The following is a 22,626-nucleotide window of genomic DNA, read 5'->3' on the forward strand; positions in this document are numbered from 1 at the left end:
TTCAAGAATTTCAGCAATTTCAGCAATTCCAGCAATTTCAACAATTCCAGCAATTCCAGCAATTCAACAATTCCAGCAATTCCAGCAATTCCACAATTCCAGCAATTCCAGCAATTTCAGCAATTCCAACAGTTTCAGCAATTTCAGCAATAGGTTTAGTATAAATCCAACATGTCAAGTCTGGAGTGATAATTGGTTCCAGGAGCTTGTCAACGCAAGATGCTTTCTCAACTATTAGTCGAGCACCTACTATGAAAATGATAATAGATTAGAAAAGCGTTGTTAATGTCTTTTCTGAATATGTCATCACCCACTAGATTTCGAAGTCAATTTTGCAGTTTGCAAGTAAAGAAAGAGTGTCTTAAGCGTCACCTTCTCATACGTAGCAATGTACACCACACTAACTCTAAATTCTGAGGATTGCATCAGGAACCTATACTTTCTGGAACGATATAATAATCCGACGACTTTATCAGCGACTTTAATAACGGATTGGTGCGTTATACATTTTGAGGTTAGGGGAAAAACAGTTCGAGGTGCATGTTAAAGGAGGGGGTTTCCTTAAAGAGTGAGCCATTCATTTCAACAGTATTTGTTTACAATAGAGATCGACATACTCCCCACGGAATGTTAGAAGTCGCTTATTACCCAAAGAATATTAAACTTACTTTCGTAACCTTAAGCTCTTTCAAATGTATTGCTTTTCAGTATCTACCAATGATGTTTTTCTAAACGAGTTTTCTTTTTTTTTTCACTTGTGATAAACGGCACCTGATTTCTGTATAGCATTTCATAATGGCAGCTTTTTATATATGCTTATTATATGTAATCGACCATCTTCCCCTGCATATTTATTGCAACGTTTACACAGGATAGCAAAATTAATATTACCGATAACTGCACTCAAATATTAAAAATAATAAGTGTTTGTTCTTCTTTTTCGGGTGAATATTCTTGATTTAACTAAAATGGATCACCTGCGTTGGTTATTCAGGGCTCGCGCTACTACCGAGACCGAACAACTGACCAGTCAAAACCACACGTTAGACCTAGCTCATCAACGTATCGATTACCGATTTAGCTGGGTAACCATTACCATAAAATGTTATCCGTTCCACGGTCTGCGCATGCCTACAAGTAATTGTAAGCGTGGTGAATTGTTTTTACAACTGCAGGTTGGTGCAAGAAGTGTAAAGAGGGGAAGGGGCAGAAAGAGACGGGGTTAGAAAGACAGCACAAGAGCGTAACAGGAAGCTGGGTGCTTGCGACTAGAGTGGAGCGACCCAGGATAACTAATGTGGAGGATATGAAGAGGGAGTGAGGAAACATTTATCTTAAGCCAAACTAACACCAAGAAAACTATAAAAGACAGCGGACAATATATGAAGTCATGAAATCAAGTACTTATCAGGGTAGAATATGTTGAAGGGTAGAGAGGAGCGTGGGGTGTCTGAACAGCTAGAAAACAGAGTAGCATTGCGGGAAAGATGGAGTAACGAGACGATATTTTAAAGAAAAGCGAGTTGGGATTTTATCAGGTGGCTTGCAATGTTACTTCCATCACCGACCTAACACGAGAAACTCACGCCATCTTTACGCTTCGGTAGATTCAATGCAGCTTACTGTTCTGACTTACGAAGCAGCCGAATGAATCGATGGAAAGTTTAGTTAACCAGTTTTATTGGTCTATTATCTACAGCTTTGCAAACGAAGAAAAGATCAAGGGATCAAAACGAGGCTTGACTCATAGGAACATTTTTGTTGTTTTATTACTATAATGATTAGACGCCCGCCCCCCTTTCCCGTGTTCACATGACGCCTGTACATTTCTCTTCTAAAAGTTACCATCGAGTTTCCAAATATTTTTACTCTAGAGTATGAGTTCATGTATTGATAGCATGCAAACTACCTATTTATCAAGTTATTCAAGGGTTAACATTAGGTCGCTCAAAAATTGATGCCTCTTGGTCTGAACTCATATTTATGTATGGTTAAATATATCTACATCTATCTCTATGTAGCTATATATATTAATCCACCTATCTATATCTATATCTATATTTATGTATATACAGTGTGTCCAAAAAGTCACTGAAAGTTTAGAGCTTAAATAAGTTCAATACCCTTCAGTGACTTTTTGGACACACCATACACACACATAAAAACACACACACATACGCACATACACACACCCACACCCACACACACACACACACATATATATATATCAGTATCTATATGTATTTATATCTATATTTGTCGATTATCTATCTATATATATTATCTATTAATATCTATTTTTCTATATTCATCTATATCTATATTAATCCATATTTTAATTCATTTAGCCATATGTATACTTTTAGTTTTTTTCATTTCAAACAAGGCATATTGCAACTAGGATATAAAGACCTATTATTTGGGATCATGTCAAACAGAACTGGGAGAGTGTAGTAGGTAGATGTCTGTTCATGTACCATTAAACTTCTGCATGTCAGTACAATATGTCGTACCATATATTTATGCATACGAAAATAAGAATGGAAAATCTTTAAAACCGGATTAGGCAATTTGTTGTAAAAGTGTATGGCTCTATTAGAAGAAAAGTGTGTATGATAGATTTAATAGTGACATTTTTCTTGCGAATAAATCACCATAGCTTTTTACTAAGGAATCACCACATATAAAGGCCAAAAGGTAAATCGAAAATAGAGGATAAGGGCTAAATAAATGTCAGGTAGATGGGGAAACAGCATCGTGATGTGACGATTGGGTAGAATTTAGTTATTATAGGGCAAACAATTCATTTACATTGTACTTGAAAACGACTATACTGTAGTATACTGTGGGGAAACAGACTCGCGGTATTGTGTTCCACAGACGGACACTTCTAGGAAATAAACTTTACTCATAGAGGTTTGGTTTAGATTTAGTTAAAGAGAGAGAGAGATAGAGAGAGATAGAGAGAGAGAAGGAGGGTGGACGATACTATTTCCAGTTTTAGAGTTTTTGTTGTGAGAGTTTTACATTTCGGAAATTGAATCACATTTTAGTACCTCCCATGAAAATAACAATAGAGTAGACAAAGACTAGTAACGTCTCCGTTGTGAGAAAGAAATAACATTTAGAAATATCTTTAATCTAAAGACGTCGGTTAGTCACCGCTCAAAATTTCTCTCTCTCGTAAAGTAGTTAAACGCAAGTATTCGGGACGTTTTAATATTTGAGATGCTGTATTCTTTCTCATTAGATTAATCAATTTTTACACGCACTAACTTTACTGTGATGTCGTAATTCCTATTCTATTCTATTTATTCTATTCCATTTTTTTTATTTTACTATTATTTTAATTCTATTCTATTTTTATTTCATTCAAATTAAAACAACGTTTCTATATTGAACTCTCATTCTTTGACGGTATTCTCGCATTACCTGCGCACCGTTCAAATAATTCAAAATACCACCGCCAGATACAACGCACGGCTCTATACGGACTTCTTTCTCCAAATTTACAACATGGCAAGAAAGAAGAAAAGGAAAAAAAAACCCAAAGAACACACTGAAGATGAAGGCTACCTTCGAAATATATTTGTGATAAATTCAAACAAGTAAAATATTTGTTTATTTTCCTAATATTACGTTGTGATTTGGTTTCAAGCGCATTTGATGCGTATTTTATTTTATATATATATTTCTTAAATCAGACCAACCTTGACAGTCGTGTTTTAAATTTCTTCCATTTCTTTTTTCTACGCACATCTTATCTTTCTTTCAATAATATTATTTGAACTCATTCCCTATTCCTTGTACCCATTTGTGAATTATTCCACAGATTTCTGCCTTTTGGATTACTTTGGAACATCTTCCAATTACACGATTTCCTTGGAGTTTACTTGTGGAAATGGAAAGTTAACCCACTTTTTTGGATTCTGGATTTTAGGGTTTTACCGTTATTGGATATTTTACTCTTCACCAAACTATCCATTCCCGTGAAATCACCTTTTTCTTTACCATATTCGCCCAGCTTCATTATTTGTTGCCAAGTAAGATCTATGACTTACTTGTAGTTTCATTAAATACTTTTGCAAGCTAAATCCGATCCCGCATTTTGCTAAATCCTACCCTCTGATAAGAAGGAAAGTATTTCTTCGAAACATCGCGGATTAAGGACTATCTACTTATTTTGTGCTTCCTTTTTAAAATTAAATACGTTTTTAACTCTTTTTCAAAGTGTTTTAGCATGTTTTATTAACTACTTGTTCTTATATATATATATATATATATATATATATATATATATATATATATATATATATATATATATACACAGGGTGACCCAAAAAACGGGCCCCAACTCTAATTAGGCCCCGTTTCCTAGGCCCGTTTTTTTGGTCACACTGTATATGTATGTATATATATATATATATATATACACACAAAGACACACACACATATATATATATGTGTATATATATGCATGAAGAAGTGATTTTAATTTTTATTTGTCTGCACATTATAAAATTTAACGTAAATAACTTGTATTGAATTCTGCAATTTAAAATGAGTTACTCGAATCTACATGGTTATTTAAAATGATTGGTGTTAGAAATGGTTTATTAGTTAAAAAAATAACTTGTAGCCAAGTACGTCATAATATTGTCAGTCATACAGTATAACACTAACAAATGAAAATGTGTTTCATTTCTAATCTTTAATGCAACACACGTTTGACTTTATAAGTCCAACAAAGTAATTTTATATACTAGATACCAGGCTCACTTTGTAAAATATGTTTAATTTGAAAAAGAAAGCGTACTCATTAATTATTAAACGAGAAAAGCATCAGTAAATAATAAAAATAATCTCATCGAAAATGTCACTATCAATCATTTATCCAATATGAACCCCTTTATTGATAAAGCCTGTCTCGACACGACGTCAGAAAGTTGTGCAGCTATTGACGATCAAGTCGTCGCTCGATAGTATTGTTTGCTTTTTCTTCAGAGTCATTCCTCGGGGAAGGATCAACGTTGGGGTAACAGGTACTGTTGGTTGTCGTCTATAATTTAGCCGGAATTGCTGCATTTAGTTGATTAAGGACTTGAAGAGAGCATAAATTCTGTCGGTAGAAAAATGTACAAAATTGACAACGCAAAAACGTAAAACTCTATTAGCTTCGTTGCCAGGGCAATTGATCTAAAGCCACGAGACGTATCCGCGACTCACAGAGTAAGAGCAACTGCACCTATTTATTCTTATTATTTATTTTTATTTATCCCAGACAAAACACGTTGACACTAGGTTAGGAGTCACATTTCTACGACCATCCTAAGTATAGAAAGCTAATGTTCACATTACATGTACATTTCTACACGTTGGTACAGCTGAGAAAACAGGGAACCGTAAGGGAATGCTAAAGGCAACTGGTTAGAGATTAAAAAAAAACCCCAAATTATTCGAATAGAAAACTTCAAGTATCTCCTCATTGACGATGTGCGGTTTTCTTACTTGCCGATTTTATCCATGGTATTTGCATTAGGAAGGGAGGGTGCAAGTTTAACAAGTTCGTCGGAGCATATTCGCTTAAGCTATATGTAAAATAAACACATGGATGCAAATTGCGGCGAGTTGGAGTTTGGAAGAACGTCCAAGATCTATAAGTCTCTGTTTGATATTTTCTAAGATGGAGAGACTAGTGGTTGGTGTACCAACGAAAACTTGGCAACAATACGCCACACATAGGCGAATCGTATCTTTGTAGATACATAAGATACTGCCAGGTGTGAGAAGTTTCTATAGCAGTAAAGAGAGCTAAATATTTTGGCAGCAGTCTTGGCAGCATCTTCTGTGCATTTTTTGCATTGAATATATTACCTTTGAATTCAAAGCAGCAGAGTTGAAATATTGGATTCCCGGGAAAGGTGGTATCAGCCATTTTCAATCTATGGTTGAAAGAGGTTTCTCTATTATAGTTGTTAAAAGAAAGAAGATTTATCTTAGTAGCATTAAATGTAACCACCCATTTTTGGTCCTATACCACTACCAACTAGAGGTCATATTCTAAGAATTAAGATATTGCCTCGGTTATATATATATATATATATATATATATATATATATATATATACTTTTGTACTTGTTCACATCTCGAGAAGGAAATATGGTGTCATCAGCAAATATAACCATCTCGGTCGCGATTGCACCACAATAGCCATTTATGCAAATCAACAATATTTGACTTATGATACATACCCGAAGTAATATGACGCTGTTTAGATATACAGCCATCGAGGACAAGCTGTGTTATTCTGTAAATATTAGTTCAGTAATAACATATGAATTAAGTTCCATGAGAAGACCTTCATGCCAGACCTTGTCAAACGATTTGGATATATCAAGCACTACAGTTATAGCTCAACCCGTTTTATAAAGTGTATGATGCATGTGATTAAAGATGAATTCTCGCCGTAGAACCTGATAACCGGGATCCATACTGTTGGTCAAAATGAATTTAGTATTTTCGAAGTGATGGATTATCTTCAGATTAAAAGATTTTGACAAAGAGGATGTGAAAACAGTAAACATACAACAACTTAATATCATCAAAAGCCAGTAAATATCACAACTCATGCTAAAATATAATATTCTACAAGTATTTTGTTTAATGTTCGATTTTTAGTCGATTATCAAGGCTCAACTATAGTTCTATCGAGACGATCATTTTTTTTCATCCTCAACATGCTTTACATTAGTTTTATTGTTAAGTAAAAAAAAAAAAAAAGTTGAATATGAGTTAAAATACGAAATAAAACTGATTCAAGTTAGTATAAGGGTAACTAAGTTTGTCTCTGGTACCATTTATATGTGGTATATCTGTTTTTCACTCTTTTTAAATTTCATTAGCTATTCTAACAAATGTCTTATATATTTTAAATTGCCAGAAATTCTTATGAATCTTCTTAGAATAAACGATTGCAGCAATTACAATGTTTACATAATGGCGAGAAAGCATAACGATGGTTTCCTTTCATTTCACTCTTTAACGTACTAAACATTTCTTATTTTTGCCACGTAATTTTTTTCCTTTGTATTTCATCACACATTAAACTCTACTATTATATAAAAGGATCCTAGTGTGCGTGTGTGTGTTCGTTCCCTATGGACTCGAAAATGCCTGAACCAATTTTTATAAAATTTCACACAAATGTACTTTATGTATTTGACAGTGTTCTTAGATAGGTTATATATCGGGATTTTTTTTTCGATAAGTATCGATAATTGATTATAGAAATAATCCGATGAAAAACGAACAGGCGATTTTGACCAAACTTAACAACTTACCCAGCCTTACATCGCAAGTGCATTTGAGAAGTTTTATTACCACATAGACCGAAAGGACCGCCTTATAATATCAACGGTAGGTTCTTCGATATGACAGGGGCGCGTTCGAAATTAATGCTTCTGTTTAAAGCACAATTGCACAATTGTAATTAGCTTTTTCTTTTAAACTTAAATTCAAACCATTATCACCGCAAAAACAGTAAGCCTAGTCATATAAAATCGTCACTAGGTTCTTTGATAGGATACGTATGCGTTTATAGCACAGATAAAACATGATACTTAACTTTTACCTTTTAAACTTTAATTCAAGCCATTATATATATATTACGATAGAAAAAGTATGAAAAGTAATATGGCTAAGCTTAAACATGGAAAAATAAAGGACTAGTTGTTAAAACTGGAAAAGAAAAGGATAAAATATTCTATGAAAATATAATAAAATTGTAACTTAAAATATTACAGAATTATGAATTGATTATATAATGTTATAAATTGAATTTAAAAAATCCTAATGCTGCAATATTTCATTATGTATAGAATTTTAAATGAAAACGTTCTAACATACGGATATATATATATATATATATATATATATATATATATTTAGTAATGTGATTGATAATTTAAATTTTAAAAATCAAATTATAATTAAATTAAAAATCCGTTTCATAAGAGGGAACAACAACAAAATCAATTATTTGTACGATCGTTTCGGAAAACAGTGTTTTTATTGTGGTAGACATCAAGTTACGGACAATAATTATTACATATAGTTTTTTTAATAAACAAGGTTTCCTCATCAGCAAATTGTGAAGTGTTTTTATTAAATGTGAAAGACACCATAAATAAACCTAGCATTAAAAGTAAGGCAGATGTATCTGGAAAAAAATTAAAATAAAGGTCTGGATTTAAAATTGATAAGAAAATTAATATGGGTTAGAGATAGAAAAGAAATAGAGTAAAATATAAATTTGGTTTAAGTACAATATTATACATACATACATACATACACAAATATATACATGCATATATATGAAAAAAATAGACACATATATATACATATACATAGATATACAGATGTATACATAAAACTATAGGTACACATATTTACCTTTTAATTTTTCGCCTTTTGAAATCAGGAACTATGGTTAAAGTATTCATATAGATGTTTGCTATATATATATTTCCGTGTGTTAGAACGTTTTCATTTAAAATTCTACGCAATTCTGTAGAATATAAAAACTATACAGAAATAGAATTCAAGGAAGCAGTGAAATGAAATCAGTCATCTAATAAGAAATCAGAAATTAAATAAAAACTTAAATAACGCTCGTTTGTCAAATGGATATGTAAATTAGTTAACCTTCTGTTATATCGTAGATTATATGAATAACAAGTCATTACTGGGGTTGTACAGAAAGGGTTTATTTAGGTAAAAAGGTACACACATTTCTAAGCGTCCATTGACAGCTTAGTACTAAATTCTGTCTCCCACGTGAGGAGAGTTTGCTTGTCTTTTTATAGACGTAACAGTCCATTCATTTGAGGAGTGTTGGATCAGTCCATTATATCACCTTCCTCCCAAGCTAAATTCTTCCCTAGAATTTCGCTTCACCATTTTTTTCTTTTTTGACTTTGTCCAAAAAATTCAGTTCTTTTTCTTTTTCTTTCACTTCTCCTTAAAATTTGCGTCTACGAATTTTTTTGATTTTGGAGAGTGACTTGTATTTTCAGTTACTGGTGCTTCCTTTTTTGGAGGTTCTATGTGAAAAATGTCATACAGTACTTCCATCGGTACTTCATTGTTTTTAACTATTTCAATATATCGGGGTCTGAGTTGGTTTATATGTTTTTTGTGGGAAATTGTCTGACCTTTTATAATGTAGACCATTCTTCCAATTATTTTTGAGATTATGCCTTCTTCCTTAAAACTCTTCCCTGCCCGATAATTGTTGAAAAAAACTTTATCCCCGTCCTTGTATATCTTGTATCGTACATTATCTTTTACACTTTTTTTTTTTTACTTTTTTACTCGGAATTAACCGGTCGAACACAAAGCGCACTTTTCTGGCAAACATTATTTCCGCTGGGGATAAATTTGCATTTGTATTCGGATTAGGCGTTATTCTGTACACTGCTAAAAATTTCTGAGGACTTTTTTCTTCAGTGTCGATGTTATCGTTCTTTTTTAACGCTCGTTTAAAAGTATCGACAAATCTTTCAGCTTGTCCGTTAGATCGAGGGCTAAAATTTGGTGTTGTGATATGCTCTATGGCCAGTGACTCACAGTAGATCTTAAATTCTTGACCTTTGAACATGGTGCCATTATCACTAACAATTGTTTTTGGTACGCCAAAACGCCCAAATACCTCGTCCAACGCCTTTATTGTGTTTGCCGCTGTAGAATGTTTGAATTTAAAAATTTCTGGCCATTTCGACATGCTATCTACTATTATCAGGTAATAATATCCTTTTAGAGGTCCTGCGTAATCTATATGGATCCGCGTCCATGGTATATCTGTTTTAGGCCAAGGTTGCGTCTTAGTGGGCGGCGCTTTTGCTGCTAGTTGGAAACCCTTACATAACTTTATCATTTTTTCTATGTCCTGATCCATTCCAGGCCAGTACGTATATGCTCTCATTAGTGCTTTCATTCTGGAGATTCCAGGATGTCCCATGTGGAATTCTTTTAAAATTCTCTTCTGTAATACTTGAGGTATTACCACTCTATCTGCGTACATTAGAGTTTCATCGCACTTTGAAAATGGAAAAACTGTTAATCCTTTCCTCTTCTTTTTGTCCCACTTGTTTTTTTATTTTGTTAATGTATTCATCTGTTCTTGCTGCTTTCTTTATTTCCTCAATGTTACCGGAAGTTCCCTAACAGTATTTATTAATATATTTGTTAGTTCATTTTCTTCTTTTAGTGCAGCTTCAGCTATAACAGTTTCTTCAAGTAATTCAGTCTTATTTGGGATCAACCTGGACAAACCATCCGCGTGTGCAATTTTGCTGGATGCTAGGTGTTTCATTTTAAAATTGCAGTTTAACAGAATCATGCTCCATCTTTGTAACCTATTAGCCGTATGAGTAGGAACTCCTTTTTTGGAACCAAAAATCGATAACAAAGTTTGTGGTCCGTTTCCAAGATAAAAAATCTTCCATGGATGAACCTATGAAATTTCCTCATGGCCTATACAATTGCCAGACCTTCTTTTTCTATCTGACTATAATTTTTTTCTGCGGGTAGCAAAACCCTTGAGGCATGAATAATTGGTTTAGTCGATCCATCTTTGAGTCTGTGTAGTAGCACAGCACCTAAACCGTATTCGCTTGCATCTGCTGCTACAATTAATTCTTTTTTCGGATCGTAGTGAGCTAGTGCTAAATCCGATAACATACATTTTTTAATATTTAGGAATGCTTCATCACATTCTTTTGTCCAGAGCCCTTTTTTATTCTTTTTCAATAATTCGTTTAAAGGTGCTCTTAGTTCATGCATATTTGGGATATAAGAATTATAATAATTTGCTAGTTCCAAAAATTACTGTAGCTGCACTATATTTTCTGGTCTAGGCATGTTTTTGATTGCTTCAGTCCTATTAGGATTAGGGTTTCTACCATTTCGATCAATCACTTGTCCCAAATATTCAATTTTGTCCATCCCAAAATTACATTTTTCGAGAGCCACTTTCAATCCATAGTTTGATATTCTCTCGAATACTTTGCCAATGTGGATCTTATGCTCTTCCACATTTTTACTTCTTATAAGGATGTCATCTAGATAAGCCATAGCAAAATCCAAACCTGCTAGCATTGTATCCATAATTTGCTGGAACAAATTTGGGGCTACTTTTAAACCAAAAGGCAAACGTTTTAGTGAAAATAGTCCCTTATGGGTATTTAATGTCAGGTACTTAGCACAATCTTCCTGGACTTTTACTTGCCAATACGCTTCAGACAAATCAATTTTTGTAAAATTTTTTCCTTCGCTTAACTTCGAAAAAATTTCCTCTGGGGTAGGAAGCGGGTAGTTATGCTCCTTGAGACAATCATTTAGACCTGTCGAAAAGTCCGCGCATACCCTGATTTTATTATTTTTCTTCTTAACGTAAACCGTGGGTGAAGCCCATTCAGAGTAGTCCACTTTTTCTATTACTCCAATATCTTGAAGTCTCTTTAATTCTTTCTCTATAGTTTCTAATGCTGAATATGGAACCTTTCTTTTGGGTTTGAAAACTGGTTTAACTTCGTCCTTTAGTTCAAATTTCACCTCCGTTTTCGTCCAGCAACCCAAACCTTCAGAGAATACCTCTTTAAAGTCTTTTTTTAATTCGTCAATAAACTTTCCTGGTAGTTTAGAATTTTCTAAACCAGCCAGACCTACTTTATTGCAAAATGAGCTTATGGGTTTTCCCCATAAATTAAAAAGAATCATTAAGTCTATACCGAACAAATTAGAATTTTTCCCCGGTACGACATATAACTTGGTTTTCACAGCATTCTCCTTTAGAGACACATTGGCAAAAAATTCCCCCTTAAATTTTAGTTTATTTCCAGACACACTTCTGGCAATTTTTTTTGTATTTTGTAACTTTGTAAACCCAATTTTCTTCCAAGTTACTTCGTCAATTATACTTATGTCGCTTCCCGTATCTAGAAGACAGTTCACATTACAGCCATTAATTTTAATTTCAATATATTTTCTTTTATCACACATAGACTCATTTTTAGAACCAATGGTCTTTATTTCTGCTTTTCGGTATTTTCCTTTCCTGCATACCGTTGATTTATGGCCTTTTTTATTACATTTGTTACATATTTTGTATTTAAAGTAACAATCTTTAGTGAAGTGGTTTTTTCCCCCACATGTCTTACAGGATTTTTTGTGTGCACATTTCCTCACCCTTTCCATTTTTTTCCATTTCTTCAAATTTTTTTCCTTCAATGCTTGTATTGTCCTGCTTTAAATTGAACAGTTTCTGACACTCTTCCGTAACTTCTTGTAACGTTATTTCTGTGTCTTGGTTCATAATGGATAATATCCTTGAACAAATATCCTTATCTTTAGAGGCTGTTAAACCTTGCACAAGGATTAGACTTTTAAACATATCCTCTTCGAGGTCTTTTAAATTAAAGGATTCACAATGAGCATTCACTTTCCCTGCATAAGTAATAAAATCTTCGTCCTCCTGCTTCGTGATATTTAAACATTTATAACGTGTATAGAATAGACTATCTCGTTCACTGAAAATGTTTGGCAATATTTTTATTGTTTCACTAAAAGAAATCTCTTCAGGTTTCTTTGGCAGGATAAAATTCGTATACTTTGTATTTTCCTGAGATCCAAGTTTTTGAAGAAGAAGGATAATCTTCTCTTCGTCTGTCCAAGACTGACATCTCTTAGCAAAAATATTTTCGTATCTCCGAAAATATGCCGGAAAAGTTAACCCATTTGTCGGCTCGTATACAAATTCGGATAAAGAATTTGCTATTCCTTCAGGAGTGAAACGACAGTTTTTCTGCTGCGTTAAAATACTCTGTAGTATTTCGCTTTGCTTCAATTGTTGTTGCTGAAGTAATTCCATTTGCTTTTGTTGAGCAAACAATGCCGATTGCATAGTTCTAGTGAATTCCGCTAATTGCTCCATGTTAAAAATTTTTTTTTTTTTTTACAAAACCATACAATTAAACAAAAGATTAACTCAAATGTCCTATAAATTCAATGAATTAAAAGCACAATTTCCTTCCGAAGAAAAAAAAAACACCTCCAGCCGAATAAAACTTGAAATGGATACTTCTTTTTTTTTTAAAATGTTCTTTTAAAAAAAATGTTCGCTTCAAAATGTCAATATCTCTTTTTTTTTTAGGACCGTAACAGACTGAAACACCTACTTTTTAAATGTTGGCTCTGTCGAAGTTTTTTTTTCTTTTTCCTTCTTTGGATTTCTTTTGTTTTCTGCTCGTTAATCTTCTTGTGTGCTTTTTCCTTCGCTTTGTTTTTTTTTAGTGAGTTTCGTTCGAATTCTTCGTCGCCAGTTGTTATATCGTAGATTATATGAATAACAAGTCATTACTGGGGTTGTACAGAAAGGGTTTATTTAGGTAAAAAGGTACACACATTTCTAAGCGTCCATTGACAGCTTAGTACTAAATTCTGTCTCCCACGTGAGGAGAGTTTGCTTGTCTTTTTATAGACGTAACAGTCCATTCATTTGAGGGTTGTTGGATCAGTCCATTAAATCACCTTCATATGATCGCTCGCATATCCAAGACTTAGTATATAAAAAATTCGTTTTAATCATTTTTCAATAGAAAAGGTAGACCTTTAATATCAATTTCAGAGCTAGAAAACTCAATTGATATATATATATATATATATATATATATATATATATATATATATATATATATATATATGTATATAGTAATTTATAAAATTACTATGGCGATTAAGCTACACTGAATATTTCGCGTTCCATCCACTCTAGGACTCTTCAGGCTTATGCGCGAATTCTATGGTTGTTTATCGTTATATTTATATATAAACTAACAATAAAAAAAACACTAACCTAGTTTTAAAACAGATCCTTTGTCCGATAAATGCATGTCCATTGGCTGATAGGAAGGGCGCAGTGGATACTAGAAAGCTGATTGGCTAACTAAAATCTCAATAGAAGAGGAGCATATAAAAACGATAAACAACAACAGAATTCGCGCATAAGCCTGAAGAGTCCAAGAGTGGATGAAACGCCGATTATTCAGTGTAGCTTAATCGCCATATATATTTTATAAATGACTAACTAGCTCTACCTACGTATTGAGCACTTTTGAAGTAAATACTTAAAGTTTACGCATAAATCTATACTTTCGTATATTAATTTTATGTGAGTAAATTAAGTCGTTGCCATTTAAGAATGATTGAACTTATGATATGAAAAAAGCATGTCATAGACTACGCCAGAAACAGAGATGCGGCGTTAGATTCCTGATAAAGTGCATTGGAAATAGTGATTATGCAAATAAATAAATCCCTGGACACAAAAGTCATTCGTTCTAATGGTAACATTCTTGTCTTTGCATCTCTTTAACTTTTTGAGTAAAAAAAATAGGAAGCTTTAATTTTCGAACGACTCTCGTATGAAAAAGCGCCGTTCAGACACGCATACGCAGTCATCGTTTATCGCTTGCAAAAGTACATTACGAATCATGGTGACTATGTAGAAAAATAAAGTAAGGACCATAGAATGGCGCTTGTCATGATCGTACTATTTCTATATTCGTAGTTCTTACACCTTCTGAAAAAAAGCGGCTTTACTTTTAAAACCACTGCCATATATATATATATATATATATATATATATATATATATATACTTATTTTCAGCGTAAAAATGTGTTAGTGTATTCTTTCGTGAGTGTTACTGCAGTTCATTTAAAAATTAAATTCCTGATGGGATTGATGGAATTAGTGTTGTTTATGATTTCCTCTGGCTAGAAACTGAACCTAAATAGTTCCACCCATTCCAATATAATGGTAGGTGGAGTTGCCTGAGAACTAGCTCTCAAATGTATCAAGTTCTACAGACAAGTCTGGATGTAAGCACACTATAAACCTCAACTTCATTTTATTGTAAGCCAGCTTCTAAATTAGATGCGCACGCTAAAGAATAAGGGAGACGAAGAGCGAGAGAGAGAGAGAGAGAGAGAGAGAGAGAGAGAGAGAGAGAGAGAGAGAGAGAGAGAGAGAAATAACGAGAAATGTTCGTATTTTCAAAATGAATTGCTAAAACAGTAGTCATATTTTTTATCATGAACAGGTTTTGCTCATATTATGCGCCGTAAATACTCTGTAAAATAGTTAAAAGTAACTGATATTTGGGAATATTTATTAATTGATATCTAATGCTTGTTGTTAACACTTCACAAAAGTCGACGGTATCTACATTTTCACGGAGGTGATCTGCCTTCATTTTGAAACCATATCAGAAAACTAAATCAAGCTAAATATAGTCTGCATCACTTATACAGGGTGGCCCACTTAAAGTAGCCTAATCTCCCTAATTTTTCTCTAATCATTTATTTTTCAGATTAAGCGGCACATTTAAAAGTAGCACGATCTCTCTAATCTTTCTCTTAACAACCAAATGGCAACATAAGACAAAATGCAATCCTTTTCAACACGAGGCAGCTACATGCCACACGTCTCACAGATCACTGGCACGAGTTCATCACATTTTTTACGGAAGAGACAACCATAAGCAAAAGGTACTCGTCATCATGTGATTTTTATCTTTGAGGGACTTTCAAATTAAAATTTATGCAAATAATCCTCACAATCTAGACCATCTAAAGGAGAACATTACCAACGACATCGAGAGAATCATCAGATAATATTTACAGGCAGTATCTGCAAACGTTGTTAAACGTGCCCAGAAATGTATGAATGTTAACGGGGAACACTTTTAGCATTTCTTATAAAGCTACAAGTAATTAAAACAATATTAAATGTAATTTAAACAACGAAAGAATGTTCATCCTCTTTACTACATTTTCTGGGCTACTTTTAAGTGGACCACCCCGTAGAAAGGTTCGGAAATTCATAATTGTTGAAACTCGACTGAACACTTTGAAATAAATAACTGCAACACTAAAGTAAATTAGAAACAGATATAGTGAAACAAGAAAGTATATACAATATTTACATAAAGTCCATTAGTATAGTCATGGGAAGACCGTCTCTGGAGAAGGTGTTGGTTAGGTAGTCGTCGACTCTCGATCTCGTAGTCTCTCTGAGTCTCTCGTTGGGCCTCTCGTTGGTCCTCTCGTTGTGTCTCTCTCGTCTTTACGATACTAACCATATTTATAAGGTTGACACTCCACGTGTGCTAATTAGGTGGATCCTACCGCATCAATAATGATCATAGCATTCGTTTCGGAGTGCATATAAATATATAAACATATACACATACATGACTTTATATGGATATGAATATGTGGTTTTGAAGTAGATTGGAAAACGAGGTTGGTGGAGATTTGCGCACTTCGAGTGCTTTTAGTTCTATTATGTAAAATATGGATTTCGTTGCTGCGCAGAAAATTGTTGTTTGTGCACAAAAGCAGAACGGGAGAAACGGAATAACGCAACGCGGAGGGTGCAGCGGGGCAGAGCATTTCAATCTATGCCGTTCAGCTCTTGTGGGCATGTCGAATTTTAGGCACTTTTTGGTGGCAAAATATTCGTTTATATTAAAGAGAGAGAGAGAGAGAGAGAGAGAGAGAGAGAGAGAGAGAGAGAGAGAGAGAGAGAGAAGTACGATTTCAGCAGAGGGAGTCAAACCAACCCAAAATGGAATGTTTCAGGAGTTCACCAAAACTACACGTCGAGGTCTGTCTGTAGCTTGATTGTTAGCGACGTGAACTTTGAATAGTTATTTAAAAAGTTAGTTATGCTCTATAGTGTCCAAGAGGAAGTACTTTCCTTTTCTCGGAGTATACCAAATGAAAAAGTATAATTAAACAACCAAATTTTCAATAAAATATTTATTATGATTATATTATAAATGCCTACTATAATCACTCACCCTAAAAACATCCAAATCCAGAAATACCAATTTTCACCGGTTGTATATAACAAAAAGCTTTAATTTTGTGACAATACGAGCATAGTCCACACGGATACACCTGCAAAGCAGTTCGGTTATAACACTCATCCTTCGACTCACACCGACTGCTCTTCATAACGATTACGTGGAATTCCCAGCTTATTTCATTTTTAGACTTTAAACCGTAAATAAAAACAATAGTTTTTGCCGTTTATTATTATAATAAAATATACTTTGAGGCACGGTACATCGATACAAAAAGAAACAGAAAATGTTTCCTAGAATCTCAGTCATTTGCTAATGAAAACATTAACACATGAAGGGAATAAAGAACGAATATAATTGGTTAGCTAGCTAGAGCAAAATATCTGCAGCTATCAACTAATTAGAAATATTTTTGTCATATACGATATAAGTAAAAAAAAAAACAACAAAAAAAGTCAAACTTGTTCTAAAACTTTCAAATAAAATATTCATAGAATCATGTGTTCACTCTATCATATAACCACTGATGTTTTTATATAAAAGAGTGTTCCAAAAGTAATGTCTCCTAGTTTTAGGTGATCCGTCGGAAGAGATCATATGGTATTAAAAATTGCATTGTTATAATGACTGAACTTATCTGAACATCTCTCTGTTTAAGATATTGAGGATGTGAAACTCTAAGAAAGCAACCCTGTCATGGACCACGTAAGAATCAGAGATGAGCCATTGAATTATTGGCAAAACGTGAATTAAGAATGTTGGTGACTATGTAGAAAAATAAATTCTGGAGTAAAAAGGTCGCTATTCCTAATGGTAGCACTCCCATCTTCGTAGATCTTAAGCATTTTAGGTCAAAACAACTAGGAGGCGTTAATGGTTTACTTTTGGAACGATCCTCGTACACACACACACACACACACACACACACACACACACACACACTCTCTCTCTCTCTCTCTCTCTCTCTCTCCTTCATTCAAACACACACCTATATATATATGTATATATATATATATATATATATATATATATATATATATATATATATATATATAGGTGTGTGTGTTTGAAGGAGAGCGTATATATATATATATAAATATATTTATATTTATAAATAAAAATAAATGTTACCAATCGTGCGGAAATGCAATTGTTTAACTTTAGATTTTTTACTAACTATCCAAGCTTGTAAAAGCACAGCCAAATTTTCGATCTATCCCAACAGTAGTTTTGTTCTGAAGTAAAAAAGCAAAACAACAACAAAAAGAAAACGCTAAGTTAATAATAATAAGTTAAAACACGCCAAAAAAACTTCTCCAGCTAGGTAAAAGATTCTTCTTTTGGTAACATTTATTTGTTGTATATTTATTATTTCTTTCTCCATTAACTATTGTTTAAAATTTCCGAAGTTTCCGATTGTAACCTTACTTTACATACCCGCATCTAAATATTGGCCGTAATAATGTATGCTCTGCCTTTTGTAGTGAGTGACGTAGTTATTATTAATTGGCGTTGGTCCCGCCTTGACGCTGCTGCGCCAAATGCTATATAACCGGATGGAGCATGATGCCGCATATTTGACAGATGATTTATCATGTGTTCAAAGGATTTGATTAGGTGCTGAGAAAAATTAATATCCAACCATATATCCGGTTCGATATTCTTTGGTCTGAGATATTAGACTAGCAATTCACTGTAGACACTATCGGTAACAATCGACAACCATCGGCAACAGTCTAGGCGAACGTGTAATTCTGATCATGTCCGATGTCGTCCATGTAACGAACTCACTCGAATGGCGACTACAAGTTCATCCAATAAAAAGTCGCGAGAATTAGGTCAGTCTGCTTACTCATAGCGAGAACCACTTAATAAGTTTGGAACGTATAATCGCATAAAGAGATTAAAATCTTAGGAAAAAACGTCAATTATACTTTGCCTCACTCGTAAAATTATTTCTTCAAAAAGAACAAATACAGTGGTTTTCTCAAACATGAAAAACACATCTTATATATAAGGTAAAGTAATAATTCACCTATTTGTTTGATCGGCATTGCTCCATAAATACAAGATATGGATAGAATTCTACTTTTTATGTGCTTTAGTCTCATTTTTGCCCCAATTTTTATAAATATTTATTTTATTTTGTTTGCGCTAATGTATTTTAATATCAACCGTTTGTTTGTTTTTCTTACTAATTTCAACATGAAAAATTAATATTAGTGACCCTACGTCAGTGGATATTAATTTAGCTAGTGTGTATTTTAGCAAGGATCACACTAAGTGAATAATAATAACATAAATCCACAAAACCGAATCGTTTTCAGAAATAAGTGAGGTAAAGTTGAAGCAGGGGCAACAGATCAAACGCCTTAGACAAAACAGAGTGATATGACAAATGACGTCACGTTTTTTTCGAGCTGGTCGAAACAAAAGTTTTCAAATCAGTCTCTTTTTGGAAGCCGCCCACAATATAAAACACTTGATAATCAAAGGCGAAGTGTTTAATAGGTGAAGTATTGCGTGCACGCGATATCGGATCCGGGCAAAACCAGTTGTAAATAGGATTGTTGGTGAGGACGTCAAACCTACATTCCGATGGAAGAGTAAAAAAAAAGAAAAAGAAAATGAGAGGAATATTAAATTGATAAAAGTATTTTAACTCGAAGACAAAAATAAGAGAACATATTTAATTGCAAGAAATGTAAGGTGATGTAAATATGGAAATAAAATCCAAACAAATAAATTCAGACAGGAAGAAGGAACAAAGCCAAGGATACACTTCTTCCGTCCATATCGACCAAGCCACCCACACCATCCCTACTGACCCGAACTCTCCTGCCTGTCAGATTATCATTTTCTAAAATAAATAAACTCTGATGATTTAACAAGTTATTGTTGGTTACAAAAACACACGGCCGTCAGAGTGTATACATTTTGTAAGAGTGCATCTATAAAATATATAAACAAAATATAATAGAATGCTACTTCGACGTCTCTGTCCGTGTGTGTCACGCATCTAAATAAGATAGCAAGTCAATTTGAGGTTTAAATAATTAGCAAAGGGAACGTTACCTTTTCTCCTGTGTATATTCTCGCCAAATAAACCCTTTCAAGTAAACTCTCTGCGAACGTCTCCTTATGTCATCTTTCTTCATACTAATAAACGACTATGACGTAGTAAAAATGAGAGCACGTATAAACACCCCATGCACGCCGTAAACCTATTTTATAATGTAAAATGTTATCAGCATCTTTTGATCCGGAACACCGGAACAAAAATACGGTATAACTTTAAGTAATTTTTTCGTAGTACGTCGTGCACGAAATTTTTACTACTCCAACTAGCTCTTGGAGTGCGGATAAAACAATATAACAATATTTCATTTACTAATCTGAAATCATACAAAAAACAACCCCCCTAAAAAAACACACACAAAAAACCCTTCTTACAGGGGACATCCTTAGAATATCCATAGTAAAAACTAATTCTACATAAAAAAAAACATCAATATATTCGTCACTGTTCATTATTCATTCATAGATATAAGATTATCTAATTGCACCATTAGATAATTGTATATAATATATTTTCATATAGTTATACTTGAATCTAACGGTACAAAACAAGCAAAGAAACAAGATCTGGAATTCGCACGTGTTAAATACTTGTCATGACTCGGCAAACATATATTTCTTACGTGACTGTAAACGCAGTTAGGTACAGGATTTACCAGCTATTTGACGTCATTTCCAATACTATTAATTTCAATGGATCACTTTGTACTAATGGTTCACGTGACAAAGACAACACCGGGGATGATTTCGTGAGCGATGGAACCAAGAATGCGATTCATGAAATCTGAGAACTAATGTTCTGCATCAGACGCCATTGGTTCGCAGACATTTCATGACCGAAAGCAGATGACATCGACAAAGTCAGTTTTGTATGTGAGAAATCAATTTGAAACCAATGTGTTCTTATTCCTTTCTTTTTTCACGCAATGCTAATTAATTTACTATATGTATATATATATATACATGCATACATATATCTCAGTCAAGTGATATATATATATATATATATATATATATATATATATATACCAGTCAACTTACACACACACACATACACACACACATATATATATATATCAGTCAAGTGATATATATATATATATATATATATATATATATATATATACCAGTCAACTTACACAGACACATATAAATATATGAGCGTGATACTTGTGACGTAAAGAAAATAGTTTTTTGTGACATAACAGAAACAGAAAAGAAGATAGATAGATTGCTATGGGTCGTTCTGTTTATAATTTTTTATTTTTGAAATAAAAATGTATAGTCATTGAATTATATGTGGTTTTCCATACTTATAGGTAAATGTGCACTAAACAGATACCATAATACTTAAAGTTAAATTCAAATTTTGATATATCTTTTAATTTAAACGCGAAAAAAAACCAATTGGGACACTGAAAACGTACACAGTCAAGCAATACGTTTTATTGTCGCGTTGATTATTTATTTGTAACGCAAATTAAAAAAAAACATATTTTCGGTGTTATTTATTTATGTTGATAGTGTAGAAGAAAATGTATGAATGTTTTTTAAGAAAGGTGTATTAAAAATAGAGAATAAATTAAAAAGAAAAGGAAGGCGGTGGCTAAATCGCCGTTGTAAAATGCTCTTATGGTTGTCAACGGGTCAAAGTAGATTTATTTGTAAGAAATTTGCGTTAAAATAACTTAAACGTTATACGGAAATGAACGATGTAAAAAAATGCAGAAAGTATTAACTATTGTTTATTTGGATAATTTAAACGTGAAAAAAATCTGCAAAAGTAGCGATTTGGGTTTATTTGTTTACTCTGTTATGGCGTTATATTTATGTACGCATGCGCAACCGAAAGTCGTAAACCGGATGTTGGATTACAACACCCGTTACAAGGTCATTTGAATTTTATAATTATATAGATATATCAGTCAACTTTTCCTTAACATTATCAAGTTTTATTTATTGTAACACATTTATATAAAAATGTTTATACAATAATTGTTGCTTTTACAGTAGCGTCGTTTCGATCAAAGCCTTCGTCAGATGATGACTCTAGGTTCAGGCATGGTTTCGGCGACGAAGCATCATTACTACTAGCCCAGAGCGCGCCAGCAGTATCTCACGATTCCACCAGACTTTGTTGGATTACTATTAATCGGTGGGATTGCATTTCCACGATGATGCAGATAGAGTCTTGCCTTGTATTTTATTTGTGTATTTTTTTATCCCTCTCTCTTTCTCTCTTTCTCTCTCTCTCTCTCTATATATATATATATATATTTGAGTAAATCGGATAAACTGTTACAAAAGCATGCTAAAAGGAAATATTGCTTCGCAGTTTGAGAAGGAAGTTGAGCGTTGGATGGACGAAAGAATATTGATACCGTGGTTAGGGAAGGTTGAATGGATTTTGACAATCATGGCCGTGGCCCAAGCTATTAAGAAGAATATACTGGTTGACAAAACCGAGGTGACTGCGGAGAGGGTGAGAGATCATGTCAAATGTCATATGTATTGACGGCTAAACCGCATGAGTCATTGGAAAACGATTTCGATAGATGTCGTTCTTTCATTTAGGGTTTTCTTTTTCTCAATACTAAAGTATAAATATATTTTATAGG

General features: G+C 33.4%; 1 long non-coding RNA gene across 1 annotated transcript in view; it reads left to right on the plus strand.

Annotated features, from left to right (window-relative positions):
* The first annotated feature begins 18,843 nt into the window (after window positions 1-18,843).
* The window catches only part of LOC145284049 (uncharacterized), a 57,756-nt gene continuing 53,973 nt past the window's right edge, over window positions 18,844-22,626 (plus strand). The window contains exon 1 of the long non-coding RNA XR_013868788.1: window positions 18,844-18,948. This is a non-coding gene — a long non-coding RNA (uncharacterized LOC145284049). The remainder of the gene's footprint in view (window positions 18,949-22,626) is intronic.

This window comes from Euprymna scolopes, chromosome 8 (genome assembly GCF_053919585.1).
Source record: "Euprymna scolopes isolate OS-2025 chromosome 8, ASM5391958v1, whole genome shotgun sequence".
Lineage (NCBI taxonomy): Eukaryota > Metazoa > Mollusca > Cephalopoda > Sepiida > Sepiolidae > Euprymna > Euprymna scolopes.